Source organism: Varroa destructor, unplaced genomic scaffold (assembly GCF_002443255.2).
Source record: "Varroa destructor unplaced genomic scaffold, Vdes_3.0 BEIS01000003.1, whole genome shotgun sequence".
Taxonomy (NCBI): domain Eukaryota; kingdom Metazoa; phylum Arthropoda; class Arachnida; order Mesostigmata; family Varroidae; genus Varroa; species Varroa destructor.
Genome location: NW_019211456.1, coordinates 37,631,522 through 37,655,493, shown reverse-complemented (window position 1 = coordinate 37,655,493; position 23,972 = coordinate 37,631,522). Strand labels below are relative to the sequence as shown.

The 23,972-nt window shown below is 43.1% G+C and overlaps 1 protein-coding gene and 2 long non-coding RNA genes across 5 annotated transcripts in view; 2 read left to right on the top strand and 1 right to left on the bottom strand.

The window, feature by feature from the left end:
* Cep97 (centrosomal protein 97kDa) overlaps nt 1–23,972 on the top strand; it is a 161,117-nt gene that overhangs the window by 100,469 nt on the left and 36,676 nt on the right. The gene's annotated exons all lie outside the window — the stretch shown is intronic.
* On the top strand, nt 28–7,198 carry LOC147756909 (uncharacterized). Its single transcript, XR_015323801.1, has 3 exons — nt 28–2,411; nt 5,866–6,027; nt 6,518–7,198. It is a non-coding gene; the product is annotated as an uncharacterized LOC147756909 (long non-coding RNA).
* Nucleotides 7,996–9,880, bottom strand: LOC147756908 (uncharacterized). The gene is made up of 2 exons (XR_015323798.1): nt 9,448–9,880; nt 7,996–8,653 (listed from the first exon to the last, which is right to left on the bottom strand). It is a non-coding gene; the product is annotated as an uncharacterized LOC147756908 (long non-coding RNA).

Genomic DNA, 23,972 nt, shown 5'->3' with positions numbered 1-23,972 from the left:
ATATAGGGCGACCGAGAGAGAGAAGGATCGAATAAAAAAATTGGCTAACCTCGATGGTTGCAGTGCTTCGTGTTACGTAATCTAATAAACGCTAGTTGGCCAGTGGTCTGTCATTAAACTTTGGAGAGAGTATTTATCGAGATTCTCAGCAAATTGGGTGTTTTTAAAACGCGTTGTCTATTGGGTTCGCTGATGTTGACTGAGCGTGAACTGGGCTGATCAATGCTTAGAATAACAAGTTAAGATGGTTTATACAGAAGTCATTATATTTTATGGCACAGTATACGCACACCGTAACGAGCGATAGGTCCATATTGTAAAACACGTGCGCAAAATTCTACCCATTTCTCAATTTCTTGCCTGACGATTTTTTCTTTTAATTTAGATAGGATTTTCTTGTCAAGGATCTTCCAAAGCTGACTTTCAATAGGCCCTATTATATATTTACGTCCATAGGCCTTTAAAAGCCCACAAAGGCCGCTGTAGCTCCCAGGTCAACTAGGACCGTGACAGCTTCAGTCAATAAAGTCATTAGTTCATTCTAATGCAAACAAAATACGTCACACGTTTGTTTTAACGGTTCTATATAGACATGTTTATATCTTGCAAGTCCATCTGGAAAAGCGAAATAGTAAAGCTATTGTGTTACTTGAAAATAGATAGAAATAGTCCATACGATATAAAGCACGAAGGAGATACTGTTTATTTGTTTGCTATATTTAATTACACGTATGATGGGTCTGGATAACTATGAAGAGTCAATCAGCATCTAAAGTTAAATCTAATGAAAGGAGAGAACAAGTATCAGTGCTAACTATTATTATTGCTAACAACAATAACAGCAGCAGTCCCAACGCACTACGTTGTGGCTGTTGTGGGTTATTTCTGTTAACCGAAACAACGTTGCTATCAGATAGACTGAGTGAGGACACCTAACGTAACCGAACGGCCCAGTATTACAATGACGACGGCGCTTTTGTTCATCGTGCCCGTGGTCACCGTCCTTGCTTTTTAGCGAAGAGAAGAAATCAAATGGAGAAAACGATGTTACCTTCCGAGAAACTCATCAACCGCTCACTTGTTCTGTGCTATAGCGTGCTTTAGTCTCTCGTCGTTAGTAGTGGTGGCCACGGGGGCGGCTCTAATGTACGGAACGTTAATTGTAAATAAACTGCTGGCCGTTGTTGCATTATCCGTTATTTATCGACTATTTTTTTCCGTAGTGTGCCCGAGGCGCGAACATGATGACGCGACGTTTTGTAAATGGGTCGTATAGCGGGCCAGCGTCGAGTCGACTGCAACTATCAACAGATTTATGAGATATTGTTCGTTTGTGTTTTATGAGTTACCTGTTTGAGGGTCAAACGAACAATAATACAGACGAGCTCTAGAGGACTTCGTCTGCCTTGTAGAAGGGTTCCGAGTTCTAGGACAACGATCAGATGGACCAGTTAATATAGCGAAGTCCATTTGACACAAATGGCTTCAGCTGTCGTTCTCGAATTTTGTGTAAGGCGCTATAAACGCTGTACGGTTAGAGTTCAGAGGCTAACAAAATTCTGAAACGATGTGTGATTCTGAACTGTCCCGTATCTGGCATGCAAACCGTTGCATGCGGAACGCCACACTTATGAGTCTGGAATTAAGCGTCATTCAGCAGATTTAGTTGCTTTGCGCATGAACTCTTGGTGACTACCTGTCTAGATATGGCATTTGCATTAGATTTTTTGCTCATATTAATAACCAATGACGTCCTACCACTGTATCATTTCTACCGTTCGCGATCTGCTGCTAAACCAATACCCTGACAATGGAAAGGGCATTGAAGTTGTCGAAGAAAAAAACAATACACAATAACTATGGTGATATTGGCTTGATGAACATACTTAAGAATTTTCGAGTTTCTAGGCGTGTATAGCGTCACAGGAACACATAGATACGCTATAGGGATTTTTGGCATAATATCATCTTGATACTGTATTTTGTGCAGAATAGTAGTATAGGACGAACGTTACTGTTCGGTAAATATCCCGCACATACAATTCAGTTATCGTTAACGGTAATAGAAGCTATGCTTACCGACAGTCTGGATACAGATGAACGTTACGATTCTAGCTCGGCAACTTTGTATTTCTTAAACGAACCCTTTGAAACTGAAATTGGTGCTTACCAGCACGATGCATATTAGTTGTGTCAGTAACGACGGCGCTGTCAGCGACGCAGGCCGAGACGCGAAAACACGTAGGATCTAACCTGTTGGTCAGGGACACTCCACTGCACTCTGTCATCGGCACTATGACTGCTACGACAGCCGTGGCAAACCCTGTGGCAGAGTCGAACTCTGAAGGCTGTTGCCAAGGTCTACGATGATGAGCTGACCTGGATGTTAAATAAGTGTGTCAACGACAAGGGTGAGCTTGCTTATATCATTTTTTGGTAACGATCCTGCCGATTAAAAACTTTTCTCGTTTCTGTAGGGTTGATTCTGTGGAGTTACTGCCGCTGCTAGTGTATTCTCTTTTTTTTTTCGGTATTCCTCTTTAAACTGAACAATCGCTAGGAGTTTGGGTATTTACAATAGATATGCTGAAACAGTAACATCTTTCAGTCAGTGTTTAAAACCGGTCTATAGAAGTACATATGCAGACCTTTACGGACAATCTAACTAAAGCAATAGTACGATCTGCCTACTGACACATCGGTCGGTTTAACTTTTGGCCGACGTTTTATATCCGTGAACTTTTCTTTATGTATCCGCACAACCTTTACGTTGAAACCAGGGCTCAGGGCTATGCAATATAGTACCGTTTATTGTTAGCTTTCCCATTCTGAAATGAAGGATCTCAAATTATCTTTTTTCTACTATAAAATTGTATCTGTTATGAGTTCCCAATTGATTCATATAGGCCAGTATACAAGAGGTTGCAATTGTGGTGTCAAGAGATGAACAAGCGACCTTGTCTCATCGCATCCTGATTCTTTATAAGTAACAAGTCCACTAATTGAGTGAACTACGTCTCGTGGCACAGCAACGTACCTAGCCTTCAATGTGCAATGTGGTAAACATCGAACAACTAATTACCAGCAGAAGCGAAGATCTAAAGGCTGCCTTTAACATAACCGTTATCATTATACGTTGTCTTGAGCTAAAAGGAGCAGACGAAGAGTAAACAGATCACAGCAGTAGTCCTAATATTTCGTCATAATGACGACTTACCAATGACGACCACTTCTATTAAGATTTTCACAATGACAACGCGGACTTCCGCGTCGAAAAAGACGACGCTAACCGATCATCACTGGCATGATTTTCGTATCATCATAGTCGTCGTCGTCGACGACCTAGATCGTCTGCTCGCTTAGTCGTTGCTTTGTTAATTCTGCCAGTTAGCCGATCGCTGCTTCTGTTGAAGCTGTCTCGTTTTGCCCCAGACAAGCGGGTTGTTCTGCAGGAGGAATTTACCAGTTCGCTTCGTCGGCGATCAGCGCTCCACGCAGCCATGTTAGCCAATCCTTTCTGCTGTCGTTGTACTTCTCAAAAAACGATGGTTCCATTGAGGGAATCAAACGCCGTAGCCCTGCTCGCCCATCTGGTTCAGTGGACCGACACTTCAAGCGAAGCTCAAAAATCTTTCTTATACTGCGTCATCGCAGAAAAGGAGAGAGGAGACAGGTGGACATCTCTGGCCATCCCCACTTCTGTGGCCCATTGATACGTCCCGTACCGTAATGGCGATGGTTTATTACCACTCGCTGAACCTTCGCTGTACGCTGCGGTTACGACTCCGTTATCATAGCGTAGTTTGTTGATTCGAGCGTGCTGTCTGCCTAGATCAAGGTAGTATGTGCGTCGGTCTACTGCTGTGGGATTCGCCTTTGTCCTAGGAAGGCCGTTGTTGGTAACAGTACCATCAATAACGGCTTCAAATAACACGACAAGGACCGTAAACGCAAGCGCGCTGTATTATTGCAGAAAACGGAGGGTGTTCGACGCTACATTGGTCTTTTTGCGGGCATCCTACTATTCCAATAACTCCTGTTTCTACTATGGGACGCCAGACGTAACGAGGACGACGTCAGCGTTCTAGTGCTGATAGCGGCATGCTGGAACCCTGTGTTTGAGCAGTTCTACACACAATGCGACCACTCTACTGCTGCAGAATTCCAGCAAAATCTCAGTGGCTAACCACAGTTCGGACGTTTTGCCGTAGCGAAAAAAAGCAGTCGTCAGATATTGCTCGAAAGCGTAGTTATTGCTGCTGCCGTTGAAAGGGGTACTAGGAAGATGCTAGGATGTAGTGGAATGGAAGGTTCTCAAAAGGAAGATACCAGCCGTGGATCCCGGTTTAGTATATATATATATATATATATATAGTAAAACGTCGAATGAACAATCGTTTACGGGAGCACTGAGCGTCGTTTTCATTGTTGCTATGCGCGTGCACCGAAACTTCTTTGTTGCTGCTCCCGCTATTTATGCTGTGTTCCGCTGACCTACATTTGCGGACAGCTCCGCACTGCGGTCTGACTGGATTCTGCTTGCACACGGTTCGCGCGCCACTTGGGTTTGAACACGCACACAGATAGAAACGCAGTGAGACGGATACGGCCAGGACGCATACACAAATGAAGCTAACGTATGCGACTCACTGCAATAGCTACTGCTTGCTATCTGGCAGAAATGATGGTGTAGGAGATAGATTCGCCAAACCTCTTGAGAGGCCGTAGCACTCTTGCTATCGTCCGGTACCATCAAACGACAAACTGCTGCAATAACAGACGCCTATTGACCACAAATGCTGTTCGCAGGCTAGAAGTGGCACTTAGCTACATTTTATGATGAACGATCATCATCTGCGACAGCGTCAGAGTCCTTTGCCATGGCGACAGTGAAAACAGTTGCTGATAGACTCTTCTTCTGCCGGACGAAGAAGAGTGCAGGGGTAGTGCGCTGACGTGTGATTCGTAAACACGTGGGTCCTGCTCATTCATTGAGGGTTGAAACAAAGGTACAGGTGGGTGCCGTATTGGAGAACGGTCAGGATTCGATTGTACGGGGTAGACGATAAATCGCGTTCCAATCATGTGCAACCCGAACTAACTATCGCACAAGGATCTAATTAATAGTACCGTTGACATCTGCGCGACTGATTTAACCATAAAAAAATATGGATACCGGTCGAGCTAGCTTGACATTTTTTAACTTAACTGTAATTGTCCATTAAGCCATCGTTCATTATACAGCTCTAACTGTTAACTGTAACAACTTCCCAAACATCTAAACACTTCTGGCACAAGTCTCGTTGACGACAGTATTGCTCCTGAAGGCAATTCGGTTAGAGGACTCTTGAATATATAATAAATCTCAATATATATAGTAAATAAGATTCTTGAATAAATAGTTCTTGAGGCAGTCGTATGGTATAATCGCAACTTGTATTTATAATAAATGACTGTAAAATAATATAATTCGGATAGATCCATTTAGCCCTTGATTCTCGCTATTGCGATGGTGGCTTTATTTTGGCACTAGATCATTACATGGACAACATGATGCACACAAGGCTCACGCTTACTAAGCACAATTGAATGCCCTGTGGCCTGAATGGCTATGTAAGCTAGTAGACGTACGCTTAAAGGAAACCTCCTATCCAAGCGAATAAATCATGCATGGCTTAATAGGACGATATGAAGCACTGTTAGAATATAGATAGACAAAAGTTTTAATTGCGAATCACAATGTTAGCTAGAATAAACGAGCGGCTGACCACGACGTCTTACGACGATGTAAAAGTTACATTTTGAACAAGAATCGGCATAACGCAGAATGCATACGTACAGACTATGTGAACTTTCTCTCAATAGCGGGGTCGACAGCAGACAAAGGCCGGCATGTATCATTGAACGCTTAAAGGCAGTGCCAGCTTGCACGTTTGCACCGTGCAGTATAAAGCACAACGCGGAAAATGAAGATCCTTTGATATCGAGCCAATTCAAGGGGAACGTACAATAGAGACGAGTAATTTCGTAAGTACTATGTTATGGGTACGAGGTAGAAGTTGTAATTTTTGATTTCCGTACATGTATAGTTAGACTTAAGACGGCGAAACAAAGTTTTATATGTTATTTACACAATTTGTATTAGCTATTCTTGCTTCTGCTTTGTCTGAATAGGCATATCCCCAGCGCATCCACTTTTGCGAATATTTAGCATTTTTTTTTTATATTGTGCCGCTGTTATACTACACAATCATTTCAACGAAATGTCTTAACGGTTAACAGCTGTCCAACCCGGATCCTTATTGGCCGGTTAACGAAACAGTCATCTTTTTCTTATAGCATTGATACACACTGACCACCCAAATGAATCTATTAATGATGGTCATTGTTACCTTTGACGCTATATTTTTGTATAGGAAACTGACCGATAGAAAATAGCCGGCGGCATATCGTTAGACGTTGTCTAGAGCATTCCACACATATTACTCTGTGAACCATTGAATGATTTTTTGATTAGCTACCTTCGATTGGTTTCAACGACGCTGACTGCGATAACGTCACCACGACATTGTGCCGGTGTGTTACTATGTCTGCGTTCACCGCTCCAGCCATCGTCCGCTATTGATGCCTGCAGCTTTGTGGCACCTTTGAAGGTCCCGTAGTCTTCGATTCGTATTTCCAACCCTAGCACAACGTACCCCTTCAATTCTCCATCATTGAGTCAATACCAGCCTAGGCGCTAAAGGCCAACCATGATGATGTCGCGAGTATCGAGGATGAATAACAATGATGAGAACCTGAAATCAGACGGTGGACGGCGGAGACCCCTACTGGAAAGCATAATCGGCAACGACGATTCGGGCACAGAAAGTTGAGATCCCTGCCAAATATAAAGTCAGCTTTGAATACCTACTATATACAGATGGTGGACACATGACACGGGTTGGAGCGGTTGTGAACTAAGGTACATATATAAAGGTCCTTTTCGTTTAAGTTCTACAACATATTATGCGAGTGGAAAAAATAGCAAAGCTCGCAGTGAGAGTGGCTATATGCTCCATTTGAGTCACTAGAGATTTCTGTATCATCGGTAAAGGGAGCATCGCAGAGATAACCCTTGCCCTAATCTAAATAGAACATCTGCTCTTTTTTCTCGATTTTAACTATATAAGTTGATATGTCATATCATACAAGCAATGCCGATCGGTATTTTTAGAATAAAGTAAGCTTTTTTTAAACTTAATTACGGTACTTAATGTAGCTAGCCTATGTGATAAACATTTTTTTATACAAACATCAAAAGAGAACCTAAAGCTCAACCGTATTGAGAACTACCATTAGAGCATGCGGCTTTATTATCATTGACGGATCTCTGTTCCGACGTCCCCTCTAATGGTAGCGACGTCGTTTAGCGACTGTTTATTAAAACCCTAGCCTTGCACCATGGAAAATCAGTGATTACTCCACCCGAATTTACTCGTCTTAACAAAGTTATAGCCAACCTAAACATAGCTTCTAAAAGTTTCGCGAGCTGGGATTTGATGCGGAAACTTTATCTGAAAAAATGAGTTATATTATTTGTTAGCAGCTCGCGGTAGTTTTAATTATAAAATTCGATCAGGCATGCTGTCTATGGTGAATCTTGATCGCTAAACTATATGCATGAACACCAAAAAGCACTCGAGTAGACGTCAATCTGTAAACAGGTGACTAAGGCTGGGTGTGTCGAATTTTTAAGCCGTTCTTTGGTCGGAGTTATCTTCCTTACGAAAGGCGACTTGAAATAATCAGACCTGTGCCGGTTACTCGTCTATCCGCCTGTCGGACAACAGTTGGCGTACAAAGCGACCAAACGAGATTGACGTTTAGTAAAGCGAACCATTTAATTATATTCCAAATCAATGAAGTTATTCATAATGCGTTACCAAGAAACAATAACGTACCTGACGAAGTCGTTTATATAGAACGACTTCGAAGTAGACAACAACGTTCGCGTATACAAAACTCATGCTTAGTAGAGAAACAAGCGAAGACCATGAATTATTTGTTTATTTTGCATGAACAAACATACGTTATGGGTGTCTGCTGGTTTTCTACTATGTAAATATGATAAATATTTCGATTCCAGCACCTCTGCCGGTAACAGAGTCAAAAAGGTTTAATTGTCCTTGACAGCCTTGTTTACCCTATTATTACATGAATTTACATGGCAAACGAGCATGTCGATCATTGGCTGCCTTAACGCTGACATACTTCCCACATGTGTGAAGGATCAGCTCTGAGCTTTAATAAACGCAGTCATTATTAGTCGTCGAGCACGCACAGACTGTGCGAGATCGGGAACGATTAGAACTATAATTGATCATATAATGATCGATAGCAATATGGCCATAGATGTGCTAATGCGGATTGATGATAGGTTTAGCCTGACAACTTGTACCGTTAAAGAACGTTTTTTACATAGACACTTCCTGTTTTTTTCATTACCGCTTTAAACTCTATACAGTGATGCACAGATATTCGTAAATTTAGAATATTCTCTTAATTGTAAAATGCGTCAAATTTTGCCATTGTTACCGATGTTAGACGACGAGCGTGCAGTCAGCTTCGAAGGTACAGTGTATTAAATAGGAGTCTTTGTATTCATTGTTTCCTGAATCAGACGACAATTGGTTATGCAAGCATTAGATTAATTTTGTGTCCTCCTGATGACAACTGACCTGAATTACTGCGTGAACCTCTAGCCGAGACAATCTCAGATCGCTAATTTATGAGTTGCCAGGGCCAGCATATGCAATACAGTAATACACTACCTAGGAAAATAAAGAAAATAAATCAATACTTTGTATGTGGGATCAAGATGCTTTTGCGCACAACAAACCAATACAGAAAACGTAGCACCTCTATAGTACCGCCTAGATCGCTTCTCTACATATACACTGATTGACCAGTGATGCAGACTGGTGCAAATGGCTTTATTTTCCCATATTATACTCATAACAAACACATTTGCTTAAAAATTACGAAATTGCGCGTATATGTTCAGCAATCAATAGCGATTTAAAAGCTGGGTTAAAAGAAAAATGATAAATAATGTCAAACTTTTTTCCCTTTAATTTTAACCACAAATCCCAGCAAACAAATCTGGTTGGCCATCCGATGCTGTACTGTCGAAGACTTCTATGTACTTTCGGACAATTCCATCAGCTATATCAGATATCGCTGCTAATCTCGTCAGTTACGCCATATAACCTGTCATCAACTAAGTACTGCCCTACAGTACGTGATGCACCAGGTACGATGTAACACATCATCATATGTATTACATCGTGCCTGGTTTTATCTCTATCTGTTAGCTAGATACGGCTTCCCTCTATTTCTCCACTATGACCCACAACAATGATGTATTATTAGAGACGGTCGACCCACCCCGTTTTTTTAATTTACCCGTTTATTATTGCTGACGCTTATCGCTTTGGTCCTTTCGGTACAGCCTTAGACGATGGTGGCGTCTGCACTATTACTGCGCTACGTTACGTTGGGCTGTTCGATTACTGTGCATAAGCCCATAACTAACTGGGCATCTTTAGTAATTAACCAACAAGTGACTTAGGCAAATGGATATTTGGTTGACGGGACGTTTGCTACTGTTCGACTTTCCTCTCTAATGACTACACATGGCCTTTCATGGGAACTTTGATTGCCTTCAGCACGATCAGCAGCGCGATACGCGACATGCCGCTATGTGGCGTCCAGTGGCAGCATTTGCGAAAACACCGCCGGCAACAACCGCAAAATTTACACACTCATCACTCAACCATTGTGGCCGATGCCCCTGTTCCTGTTGCTGTACTCCATTCGATTACAGATATCATTTTCCGTTCCTGTCCTTATTTGAGCTATCATGTTTTCGTTACTACGCACGTATTCCAAGCGAGTTCGCGTGACGCGACCCGCTAGCAGCGTTGCTTCGACGAGATGCTGATCAGACATCGGTCGAAAGAGAGAATATGTGATCTTGGCTACGAGCTCCAACTTCGGTAGCGGCTGCAGCAGTCCAGCAGAATTTGTGCAGCGGTGGTCCTACAGCCGGTGACGGCATTGTTCGGTGACAGCTCCGTTGTCAAGCGCTGCAGGACGTGAACAATGGCGATGTTAGCGCCGCCGCTGGCGTTGTTGTTGTTATTGCATTTACGCTGCCAGTAGGTAAGGAGGACGGTGACTGGGTGCGATTGACCGAGCGGAGAGTGTTTACCTGTTTGGGATAGTGTCATTCTACGCTGTTGCTGACGGTAATGAGACGTGTCCGTCCGATCATCGCGCTGGTGACTAGGTGCGCCCTCACCAGCGCTCAGTGTACGTGCGAGTAACGCTGAGACACACGGAGAAATCTATATAACATAAGAAATAATTTGCCGTTGAGATCGTTGTCACGTATCATTCGGCCTGCTTATAGAAAAGAGATTGTTGCACTCCTGTCGATATGTGAGGCTGTACGGCTCCACAGGGAGGTGCTTGAGCAATGTAACGTAATGCGATGAATCTACTAGAAGCTGGTCGATTTTCTATTCGACTGTACGTGTATTCTGGTATCAGCAGTTGTGCATATTTTAGAAGTCGGATTCGTCTATAATATTTATGTACTACACGTCACCTGCAGACGATTTTGTTCGACTCTGTGCGTAGGGCACGCTTTATCGTACCTCTTGCGGACAAATCGCTCAAATGCTAGGCGACGGTCTGAACTTTAACTTTAGTTGAAATTAGCTGCTAATCTTTAATTAATGCCAGACATATGATAACGACACTTAACATACGCTTGTGAGACTTGATGTTCACGCTTGGGCATAGTGTACTTTGCACGTAAATAATACATGCGCTAGTACGTTTGGCACTGGTAGAGCCCAAGCGTATACTATTATTATTTTATCGTTTTTTTTTTCTTTTTTTATTAGGACAATACCGTTAAAATAGGACGCAATAATTATCCTATGAACCTGTTTATTCTCAGAACAAAGGCACCTTAATTAAGCGTCGTTATGTTAAATTTCTCAGCTCGAAGTTCTTGCTCTTATCGAGTTTATCCACCAACTCGTCCGGCTTATCTAGAACAACTTTCAATTCCAAACCTGTTCGCTTTTATTTGCTGTTCTTGAATTGTATGTTCGCCTCGTCTCCCAACTTCTTATCGAAATCGTCATTAGAAGAAGCTGCCAATCGACATTCTACACTTTGTCCTTTTCTTGGCGCGCGTGCTTTAAACAGACGATAGAGCTGATACGTCCAATGAAACTATTGTGGTCTCATCCATTGCTACGGCAGCAGTGGCGGCAGCAGCAGCACCAATATGAGCCCTAGACGCCGTCATCGTCGTCTGTAAATTCGCATCTACGCGCGTCCGTCCAGTCGTCCGTCACTTCGACCCGAGTAGTGTGTTCCTGGGCGATTTTCCGCGCGCGCGAGTTTTAGCCGACAGCCGGCCGCCGATGGCGGCACTAACAGCTTCAGGGCAAATGGCCCGTGGAGAGATCCAAAGAACGGAGGCTCTTTGTGGCCAGCCAGAGCGTCCACATTGTCAAGGCGAACATAACTGCAACAATACCGGCGTACTACCACGGGACTACCGCAACTGTCACCGTGGCCATTACCCAACCGGCACCAGCATACGGCATTCTGAAGAGAGAAATGCGGAGGTACCCGCGCGGAAGTTGATGCCGAATCGACGAGTTACTCGCTAACTGATAAACTAAATAATAGTGTATCGTATACTAGTGAAAAGGACGTGATCGTAGACACACAGATGGAACGAGCGTCGATGGGTACTGAATAAATGCCAACGGCTAATTCTGGCAATAAATACATATGCTTGATAAATTGTGGTACGGCGGGAGGGACTGTGACAGTACGGCGTCGGCACCAACGCGTTTATATCAATTGGTATCATACGCGTGTTACCGTAGGTGAAGGTGTTAGTTGTGACCGCTGTTTAACGGCCGATGTTCGTTTAGCAAAGCAAAGAGCAGCAACGACAACAGAAGCTTATCACACAACTATTTTTATTCACTTTATTTATTGTCTTTTCCTCAGGAAACAGGACAAAAGGAGAACAGATCCAACGTTTGATGAGATCGATTTGTTGGGCGGCACTTAAGCGAGCGATGTCTTTAAAACTGGGCAGGCAAGCAAAGACAACTGTACCTACATCAAAATGTGCCCGTACACTGAATGCGTAGGCTCTATTGGCCCTGTGATGAATAGCAATCATCGGACCAATACCGAAACGGCATCTGGTTTAGCCGTCAGCTGCTATGCCCGTGGCCGTTCTTTCAGCGTCGCAGCGAGCTAACATGCCGTAAAGTTCTAGTTGGTGATTACCTTTATGTATAACTTAGCGTAGTCGTTCATCTTAACGATGCGAAAAGCCTGCCTTATTTGTATCACAGAAAACAATAGGCTGACTGGAAGCGCACCTCAAAAGCCAACTCATTCCGCAGCTCAGCCCGTGAGTCGTATCTGTGTAATTAACAAAAACTGATTAGAACCGTAGCTATACACCGTATCTCGTATTTTGCTTAGCTAATCGTTCAGTTGAACTGTGGATTAATTTTCTGAGACTGAATTCCGTATTTGTTACTGCACGGGGCGGCAGACCCTACCACAGAAATCCGAGAAAACAATTCATTCGTAAACCATGGAAAAAAGTGCAGCGTCGATCCGTTTTCTTCAAAAATTGATGGCTTCCGTAAAATGCTCAACTGCCGTTGATTGACAGGGATACTCAAACTTCGCTTCGAGGATCACACGCACCTTTTCCATGGGTTGTGAATACACTTGTCTTCATAGTTTCGCTAAAGCTAAACTTTAGAAACTCTATGTTTTCCGTGCCAACTCGGTTATTACATGCTTCAATTGATTCATGACTCCCAGCATCCGTTCTCCTTTAGAGTTCAAGGACTTTCGCCTGTCCTCTGTATAGGGCGATCACTGTATCTCCTTCAATAGACAGCACCCGGCACATACCAGGCAAGATGCCCACAACATGCAATGACTGAATATTTTTAACACGTTAAACTACATAGAGAACTATCAAAACAGCGATATGTCTTGAATTGCTAAAATCTGTAAAATGCCGATTCAGGCCGCTTCAAAGGCCTGAATTTAACAACGGTTTTAGTTATCGCCATTGGCTGTGTATGAATATTACTCTAAATTTCTTTTCTATATGGTAATAAATATACTATGTACGTGCTAGTAACTTCTGATGGTACTAAAAAGAGTTTCATGTAAAACCCAGCCATCTGTGCAAAGGTAATGGGCTTAACGTATTTTGTTGCAGTCAGTATCGTACTTTCGAAATAACAATGACTGTTTGTCGCAGTCAGTATCGTACTTTCGAAATAGCAATGACTGTTTGTCGCATGGACGCTCGTCTAAGTTGGAACGCCAGCACGCCTTTACGCTGATCATATAGGTTAATGAACACCGAGACTGTTTGACAGTATTGCAGCCTGCAAAAACGGACGGTGTGACTTTTTCTGTCAGATATCAATGACATTCGAATTTTTTGGCAATATCTGCTACCTGAGCAAAATTTTTCTACGTGCAAACACTATCATACATATCGACCTGCCCATCGCCAGAGATCCAGTGAGTAAAGTTTGAACATGACGAGGGGTCTTTGGCTAGTGTTTCCAACAGTGGCGAGTCGCTCATAAGCATAGCATGATGGCTTCTCATATAGTGGCCGCAGCCCTACTCAAGAAGTAGGACAGATCTATGAGCGAAAAATACAGGTCGTATCAGAAGCGTAGTTATTCTGTTTCGATAGTCAGACATAGAAATGAAAGGAGAACCGTACGAAGGAGGGATACTGCCAAGGGAAAGTTTACACTTTTCGATAGATCATTTATCTTATACTTTAAGATGGCGACTTCAAACAATGGCTCTTTTCGCTATGTTGAGACTGCCTTTTTGCGCACTGATAATGCATTGATAACTCTCTTGATCTTATTATAGCTATGCCGTATACTGCGGCTACAATCCATTTTATTTATAAAGTTCAGCGTCACGGTGATTGAGCGCGAGCAATGAATCTACTCGACGTCGCCGCGCTACTTGACGATCAATTATATGACAGTGAGGTAAAATATGATGTCATTCTAACAACTTTAACAAATTATACCTCATTCACCTGAGTAATATATACCTTGACAACAATTAATACAGGAAATTAGCGTCGCCGCTGCTGCAATAGCTGCTGAGGCACAGTAAGTGTATCTGATACAGTTCGTCTTGTATTGTAGCATGTTCAAAAATGAAAAACACTTTCTGCATATTGGATATTATACGAGCGCGATATATGCCGCAACGGTGTTCACTAGTCCTGTCAGCCGGAAATAAAGCCTTGGTTAGCGTGACGTTTATAGCAAGTGGGATCGACTACAATAGCTAGACGATCGCCTGTGTTGCTCCAATGGTAAACTATTAAGACGACAATACATTTTGTTTTCTTTACAGTCGCAGTGTTTAGCGGAAACGAGCTGAAGGAAATCCAGCCCATGTAGACCCGTGGTCATTCGCTAAGATTGAAATGGAACCACAGATTCAGATCAGGGTGCCGATGGGGGCGGGGGAGCAAGCAGAATAAGAGCGTCGATGCTGGAGATCGCACAAGTATCTGCAAAATATTCTAGCCGTTTAGGCTATATATATATATATATATATATATATAACTAGGCTACATTCTGCCCGCGCGGCCAACATGTCCAGCTGCGTCCAGTATATTTCATCCGTAAAAGTGGAGACAGCGCTTGGAAAAGGTCGTTTCCTACCGTTGGACATTTGCCTTGCTTGTAATATATACAACCTATACTCAAAGAACGGATATCTGTCGCTTGCATATCCAGGCCCACTGCAAACTCGACATGGGGAGTATAGAGTAGGAAGAAAGCTGTCGTCGACAAAAAAGCACATTGAAACAACCGCTCTCTGCCGCTTGTAACAAATCTTTTCGTTGGCGCGAAGTGGGGCCAAGGACCGGGATCAGCAAGGCCCACAAACAGGCAAACACGAAGAGGAAAACAGAAAGCTAGAAACAACGCGAACTGCTAGAACCTTCGCGCAGTGAACCCGATACGACGATGGATCTGTCTTCCGTGGCTTCTATGTGGTCGCTTTGCTTGTGGGTTTGTCTGTTCATTCTCTGGCCGTCGTCTCGTTAGTTCGCTCGCTTGCTCTCTTTCTGTACCACTGACTACTCTTCCGTTGACGCGCGCGAAAAACAGCCAGTTGATACCCTACTACAGTTACTGCTACTTCAATAACTACAACTACTTTGAGTGCAGGCGTCGCTTTCAATATCCCAGTTGTTGTTGTCGTCGTCGTAGTCGTTGTTGTTGTTGTTGTTGTCGGCAGTTAAACCCGATCTCAGACGGCCCTTGTGGTCCGCATCGCGCATCACGAGAAGAAGGTCGAAGAGAAGACCAAGAAAACTGAAGCAAGGAAGCGAACCAGGAACAACTCTTCTGAATGGCCTCTGTAAGCGTAGGCGGTACTGTGCTTAATGTTGAATGAGAATAACTGTTGGTTCGATGTTCTTGCGTTCAGAGCTTACTTTGGCTTATGACTATGAGTTTGTGTGTATAGCCCGCTGTGATCTGTAGGGGCAGTGACAAACAAGCAGCTACGACTGCTAGTGGACATAGCTGCGGTAAAGCAATCGCAAAGGCTTACCAACCGATCAGATTTGGGTGTGTGCGTGTGTCTGTGGCTATGTACATGCTACGATACACAGGGGTTTGGGTAGATAGCAGCAGCAGAAAAAGCTGCAGCACGAATGCTATCGGTAGCAATTTAATCGGTGATCAAAACAGTATTCGTTGGTTAAGCCTTCGGCCCTGTAGTGGCCGACGTCGAGCGCTTGGCCTGCTAGTCGCTTTAAGTTAGCGCTATTGGTGGTTCGGGGGCCTCGCGGTAAATATATACAAATGCGGTCATTACAGTCACTGCTGTCCCTCTGCTGCTGTTATTGGTGCCATTACTGCGGATGCATGATCTGCTGCTGTGGCTGCCATTGCTGCTGACTCCGCTGTTGAAATCGGTCGTCCTCGTTCGTCTCTGATGAACTGCCAGCACCCTTCTCATTGGCAATGGCCTCAGTTCGGAATCGATATGACCATGATAATATTGTTGATGTCGATGATCAACGAGAGGAGCGAACAGACAATAATAAAGAGCCAGCACAAAGAAAAGACGACGGTGCTACTCGTGTATTACCGCTAACCAATATTATATCGTTAAGTTATCCTTGTGACCGAATGTCTAACTTGGCAACTAACAGGCCGATGACGTTCGAGTATTGTTTGATTGCAAGCTAGTTAGGCAAGCGACTAAACATATATGGAAAAGTGGCTCTCTCGTCGTCGTAGCGGAGTAAAGAAATCACTTGTTCTGTGTCTGTCTGAAAGAAGGTACATACGCACGCATCCGCATGAGTATAGCTCGGGTATTCTGTGTGCATGTGAAAGGCCCTTAATCCTTAGATTTATTATTTATGAACCAGTCTACGAAACCGACGCATTACAGATACAACTAAAGATCATATATGATTAAACAGAAATTGTCTTTTATAATTAATGGTATTGACAGTTGGGCAAGAGACCGTACGCAATGATGGTACTTACGAAGTTGCTGACGCATCGTGACGATGTATTATTTGTCCGTAATTAACAAAATGACAGATTGTGTTGTGTTTCTTTTTTGTTTTTTTTTCTTTTTTATTAACAGAGCGTTATATGATTGTGTTTATTGTTGATTTTAAGAAGAAAAACGGTCAAGCGATGTTATTCTATCATCTAGTTTTCATATATAGGACCGCCCGGAACTTCCCTTTCATATGCAATCGCTTCTATATAATGAAGTAAAATGTTTCCATGCAAAATAATGCCTGTTCGGTATAATACTATCCATTTTTCGTTTATCTTTTAAGTAATATACACAAGCAATATTCGAACATCCAATACTAAATGGTTGCTTGCGCATGACAGCAACGAGTCACCTGCCACGAGAACGGTCAATTCTATCGATTTATCATGTGTTCATCGTGTTCCCCTCGTAGGAGTTACGATACAAAGCATTAACACCGTAAAGCAGTCTCTCCGCCATTCACTTTGAATATTTTCGCTAAGAATTTGTTGCAATTGACTCACTCATCAAACTAGATAACAACTCCTCCCTGAGCAAGATCGAATATCTACAATAAGTTCGTTAAAGTTGGCTATAACTAGATTTTTTATAGGAGCATCCCCTGGTACTCGTTGTTGAGCAACGTAAGAGGGGCCAATCCTCCTTCACATCTCATTTCGAGGCGCTTATAGTTACCACTGTCGTGTTTCTCAGAAAAAAGAAATCAGAAAAGCAGAAACAACCAGAAGTTCCTTATTGCCTCTGGTTACCCGAATACCCCCAGTATTGCAAGTTCCCACACCAACTGCACAGCTCTTGCTGCTGTTCAACCAACTCCAACAGCATTCGCTAGCGTGGTCGGGTAGACAGCTTCGTCGCGCGCGGACGATTCCTCACGCGGGTTCTCCACGCCACACCACGGGCGTCTTCTGTGCGCGTTTCAAATAGTGACACGTTTTCAATATAGCATCGGTTAACGAGCTACCCTACTACGATAGTTTGGGGCCCGATTTGAAAAAAATATTTCTCCCGTTGCCTGCTATGTGCTAGCTTTGTTGCCTCTCTATATTAGGAACAGCCACTACGTGACATCGGTTACTGTGTGCCTGACAATGACGCCCCTCACAGTAATGGCAGTGCTGGCTGTGCTAGCGTAACAGTTTATCGCCTAGCCAGAAAAAAATAAAGCCTGGAAAAGCTTGGACGATAATGACAAGTATTATAATCCAAACGACTTGCTGCACTACTAACAATAATAATAATTAAGAGTATCAATATAGGTGATGTTTCTACACCTCATCTTCAAACAGACTTAATTCTTTCTTCGGACACGCTTGTAAATAGGGTATTCAGATCCATTATCCGTTCGATCTGGTACTCGCCAGAACAAGCTGGTCAACGGGATCGGTCTTTGTGTGGTGAACGAATGTAATATAGATCAATCAATTTTATTTAACGCGCTTATCACGTAGCTTATCGTGATAATACAGAATTATTATAAGCAATGCGTACATGTAATCCGGGAGTAAGCATCTAAAATGACACTTGTTTGATCGTCAACTGTTCTCCTATCGTTGTGAATCTTAACGGCCGATCCTTTTTCGATGTACAACTCGTAGATAACACAAAATACTTTATTAGTAAAATACCTGAGGGACTATCTTGACAACTATTTTATGTGGACCAGTTTAATGTGTCTCTTTTTTCTGTGGCAGTTTTGTCGCTTATTACAAAAACATGAAACGGTCACTGTCTCCGAAGGAACTGTGTCATGGGGTGCGCGTCACATCAGCGCGCTTCGTCACATCAATTACCCATTTAGCATTGTTTATTGTCGATTCTGGTGACCACGCAAAAAATCACACCGACGCTGTCGTACAGCCTACTCAGGAGAAACAGGAAAGCACTAGCACTGAGTTATCTCGGAGTTGTCTGAACGATGAAACGGAACCTTTTGCAATTATTATTATCCAAGTTCAAGACAGCACTCAAGTTCCATGCTTAGTCGCAAATGACTCATTCAACAATTTGCCGTTGGCAAGAAGTGGAACTAAGTCCGACTTACTATCTGTCTATCGCGCTTCTATGATTGCATTATCGTTCGCTACATGTCGCTTAGTCTATATCGTGAGTTAACGCTATGAAGATTAAACATAAAAAAGAAAAGACGAAGTTAGCATGTGGCCTGACTCATGCAGTCGAAGCCGATAGATGGATTCTCTGTGCAGAGTGGATGCGCACGAAGCTCTTTTATCACCGGCTCTGTTTATCTCTCTTCCTCCTTTATCTCGCCTCGAGCGCTAGGTTAGTGTTTGCGGCTTCACAGTGTATTTTGGTGGCTGCCGGACTCCATAGCTGACTGCCTTGCTGCCCTTAACCCATCACAAGCAGTGTAGTGCATCGACCCGGAGAGGCTGATCCGGAGGCGCCTCGGCAAAGCGCCAGAAACGACTGACACTGTTTCAATTTCCACTTCACCTGTACATAGGCGGAGTGCCCACGCTTCACAAAACGTAGCAGGCATTCTTCCCTATTCCCGACGGTAGTAGTGCTCCAAACGTCAGACTGAAAAATGTCTGAGTGTATCACCGCACGACTGCGCACCTATCTCGGGTACTACCAGCCCATCATGTATGACACTGGGACCGGCGACGCTACTACGGTCGCTGAAAAGCAGACACTCTTTTGCCTTTTGCTGCTTATTGTTGTTCTTTTTTTCGGACAGAACCGATACCGGTGATCCGAAACCTGGCGGCGTTAACAACGGCAGCACTGTAGAATACTATCGCTGCCTGGCACTCTTGAGCGTTTTTGCTGTCGATAACTCCCGGCACAGAGTCAAGCCAGGTGGGGCAACGAGTACATATGGCATGGGAAGAAGGTGTTCCCCGCACGTTATTGTTAGCTCCCTCATGATGACCTTGTCGACTGTTAGACGGGTGTAGGGCAACTACAACAATAACAGTGAAAACAATGATGCCAAACTCACGTACAAGAGGGTTGTGACTTGATATATGAAAAATAGAACAGGATTCAGTTCAATCGCAGTCATAGAGAAGGTCAACGTCAGCTCACTATTATCGAGCACAGGCCTGCCTACACTCAGATATGCGACAGAGGTGGACACCGTTAGCGAGCTAAAAATAAATGGCCAGGATACGAAACAGTAAACATTTGGTGCAATCAACACGCAAATGGTGGAGATGGCCGTTCATAACTTTTTTATACAAATAATTCATTATGTTATACCATATGAGAACTTGTTTATCATTTACTAAAAGACATGATGAAAATAATTATTTCTATATAATCGTATTGGCCTATTAAAAACCTCGCAAACTATATAGATATATATGCACAAAGGATTCGGTGTGCTAACTAATTTACTAGAAATTGTTTACTCTCTCTGTTGAAACGTCTCAAATATTGTGAGAGAGTTATTTGTACGTACTCAATGGTAAACACTTACTGGAAGTACAGAGTAAATCAAGGCTACCCAAAGTTTCGGGTAGTCCATGACGGGCAAATAATTATGCATACCGAGCATATAAGTTATGCAAAACAATGCCACATAATTCTATCTCAATCGCACACTTACCATCTTTCTTACGTAGATGAAACAGACATGAGACCCTCTTTCATCTCTAGCTCTCTTTTGATAATACAATTAAGTGGTTTAATAACATTTGGCTATCTACGCAATTAATAGGAAACTGCAGTAGTGTGTATGCAAAGCTTCCTTTTTAAAATGTTGCTATTTGCACTCTACAATATGGTATCAGTTTTTCTAGTTCTATCCTACGGTATCCGCCCTACCGACTACCGCTAGCAGTTTTTTGTTCAAAACTTCAAGGGATTTTTTCTGAGCCGTTTGAATTTTTTTGGAATTATGTACGTCAAGCCAGGTTGACCATTCGAGTTAATTTTATAAAATGTCACGATTTCGTCCAACCTTGTGCTGGCCATAGAAAAATTGCTCCCAATCTCTCCTGACTTTATAATGATGGATTTAAGAAAGGTGACGAAGTTCACATCATCAGTCGTAATCCTGGTGACTTTAAATGATCTGTTCTCTTGACCGTTGCCTAGAATTGATCGATGCTGGCTTCGTCCTCTCGACTTCGGCGATATACTAAAGAACAACAGCAGTGGTAGAAGCAGCAGCAGCAGACAGCCACCACCGGTTCGTTAGCACGGAAATATGAAACGGTGGCTTTTCTCTTGGAGCTGCCCCCTGCTCGGTTTGATTCTATTGAGGTGGCCTCGCAGAGCATATGCTCATTCGATCTAACGAATTCAATACCAACTGCCAGCGACGGTGGTGCTTATGGCCATTTATGATCGTTGTAATGTCAAAAACGCTGTGATCGCGTACTGCAAACCGATCAAAGAGGCCATGTTAAGCCTCGGGAGACGAGCGACATGTAACTCCATCGTCATAGCGTCACACAAATATGTTTGCGGCAAAATACGCAAGAGATGAATTCACGTAACAGTGTAACAGTAAATGTTAGATAGACAGAGAAGGAGACAGAGTTAAAGGTAGTCGCGATTAAGTCGTTCGGACGGATAGAGATGCCCAGCACGCAACCACTGCTGTTTCTGCTGAGGCTGCCGTTGCCCCGCCAGAATTGCCGGCACAGAATTCTTCCGTAGCGCCCGTTTGTGGTTCAACCGGGGACCATCTCTCGCTTTGGCGACTTTGTCGAAGTCAATGACCTCATGTAGAAGCCATTCGCACGTATATTCCGTAGAGGGAAAGGCGGGCGAGCCGGGTACCAAGCAAGACTTCGGGAGCTTCAGAGCGCTTCGAGCAGGATCGCGCGCGCGAATGATCCGAGAGCTTTATCAAGCCGTTGTATCCCACTACGTTAATGCATCATGTGCTATCACGACATTCACCACATGATAGTCGCGACGCTACACTGATGGCGTTGCAAACAATGCCAGCGTTATGAACGTTGACAGCGATTTTGGCACCACACACAACAACAGCAATTAAATCCAAAGAAAATAAAAAAATAATGTAACAATAAGAAACGGATGACAAGCACTTATTACAGAGTAGGGGTATCAACAACACAGTCAATTTTTTCAGTCTGTAAAAATGCCAATAATGATTATAACTATGAAACGAGAGACTAACTTGGCGTATTGTTACTTCTAGTGTCTTTTAGGACTTGAAGTTAGGCAAGACGCGAGTAAACTTTTAAGTGTTAGCCGTTTACATCAGCATTCAGTTAATAATCAGCGGTTTGCAAATAGTTGTCACCCGCATCGATCTGAACTTGTACTTGGCTTGAAGATGATGGCTTGAGGAATATACTGAATCTTATCATCACAGTAATCAAACAGCAGTTGAATGATTCGTAAATGACTCCAGGGGGCATGAGAGAGTGATTGTCGATGAAACGAACTCAATCGAATGTAGTGCTGCTCTTCTTGTAGATAAATGTCAAAATCAGCCGTCTATGTGGATACTGTTAATTTTCACGGACAAATCGATTACCGCGAGTGGCTTACTTCAGGACTACAGCAGGCCAATCCTATGCGTACCATACGACAAATGTTACGGTTATTTGCTTTACTTAGTTAAAAAAAATTGTTTGAGAAGATTCTGTAAATATGTATACATTTTTTGGTGACTTAATACCTTAATCTTTACTAGTTCTTGCTATATTTTGAAACAATATCGGTCAGACTACGAACCATTTTTCTACTACGAGTTTGTCACAGTAAACAAAATTTATGAAATTAACAACAAAACATGCAACATTAATACGAGCCGGATCACAGGTATAACTAGAACGTTGGACTAACCAATTCTTTTCCGTGACCTACGCACAAAGGTTTTTTAATCGTGAAGGAGCATGCTCAGAATATCATTGTATATGTTATATGTTCTACTTGAAAAGTATCGTAATCGGTTGAAAAGCCCGTGTCCTTCAAAGTTAAGGTTAGGGTGCGGTTATTTGGTGGTTGGCCCTTAGTTGTTCCTAGCAAAATGCGATTTTGCTTTTCCCGGGCAGGGCCCTTTCTTCGACTGGGCCTCCAATGGGAACGGCAAGTGCGTCCTTTAATTCTATCGATATCCAAGTACGTGCGGTTCTCCGCTTGCGGTTATTTAGCAAAATATTGCTGGGACTTTGTCTTTTTCTGTGTCCTGTTCTAGTCCCCCTGCATCTGTTCTTCTCCAAAACTTGTGCACCATCTGTGCGCTAATATTGTACAAATACGTCAATACTAAAATGAAATGTGCGCCTATTGTGCGCGTTCTTTTAACATTATCTCCAATTAATATGATGACTTTTTGCATTTAGTGATAAGTCATTTCCAAAACACTTTTGACAACTGAAAATGTTACATCTAGTGCTGCTATTCAGCATTGCTTCAGCTCGCTGGCTCGCAGCGCAAAACAGAGTGTATCCGCGCTAAGTGTCGAACATGAATCATCTCACGCGTCGCTTAGATTAATAAAGACGTAGACACACCTGCATTGCACCATCGCTCTTTGGCCCTATTTTGGAGAAACTTCTAGGCTTAGCAGCTTTACTAGGAAGATGAAAAAAGAGACATACTGAGTGCGTTAACAACGCAAATATCGAAGGACTTCCCTGTCACTGTTTTAAGCGTGTCAACGATTAATTAGCCTGCACATGAATATTTCTAAAATCCAGAATATTTAATTATAATAGCGGTTGTAAAGCGACTGTTTTGATTATGCGACGATTACAAGCCTCTATAAAAGATCGTACGTATACAACATCATTACATTCAGTTCCGTTTGAACTAATATTACTAAATCTATATTACATGATCCATCCTATGGTTGTCGTCCCTAAAGCGCCATTTCTTTTTGTTACTAGGTGGCCTAACAGTCAAATTCTGATTCTACCCTGCCGACGTTTAAGACAAGGACAGCACAACTATCACAAAAGCATTTGGTTAAACAGTGGAAGAGTTTATCTGGTCGATGGCCCGCGCGCGAATTTCGACCACTGACGCTCCATCTGTCCCTCCGTTATGCCGTGCTGTTACTCGTACGTCTGTCATTGTTTTCCGTTTCCACCAGCAGCGCCGTCCAATAACTGGCAGCGGTCGTTCGCTTCCAGACGATTACTGTCTGCTCAGTTGTTGCGCAGTTTTCGCAGGGCAGTGCCACCAGTGGCCAGGGCTACGAACGCCCGGCCAAGAGTCAGGCACTAGGATTGTCTATGACGCCACGGTGGCTATCGGTCGGCCGGTTCGTTGGTTGATTTCGTTCGCGCGGATAAGACCAGGCGAGTGAG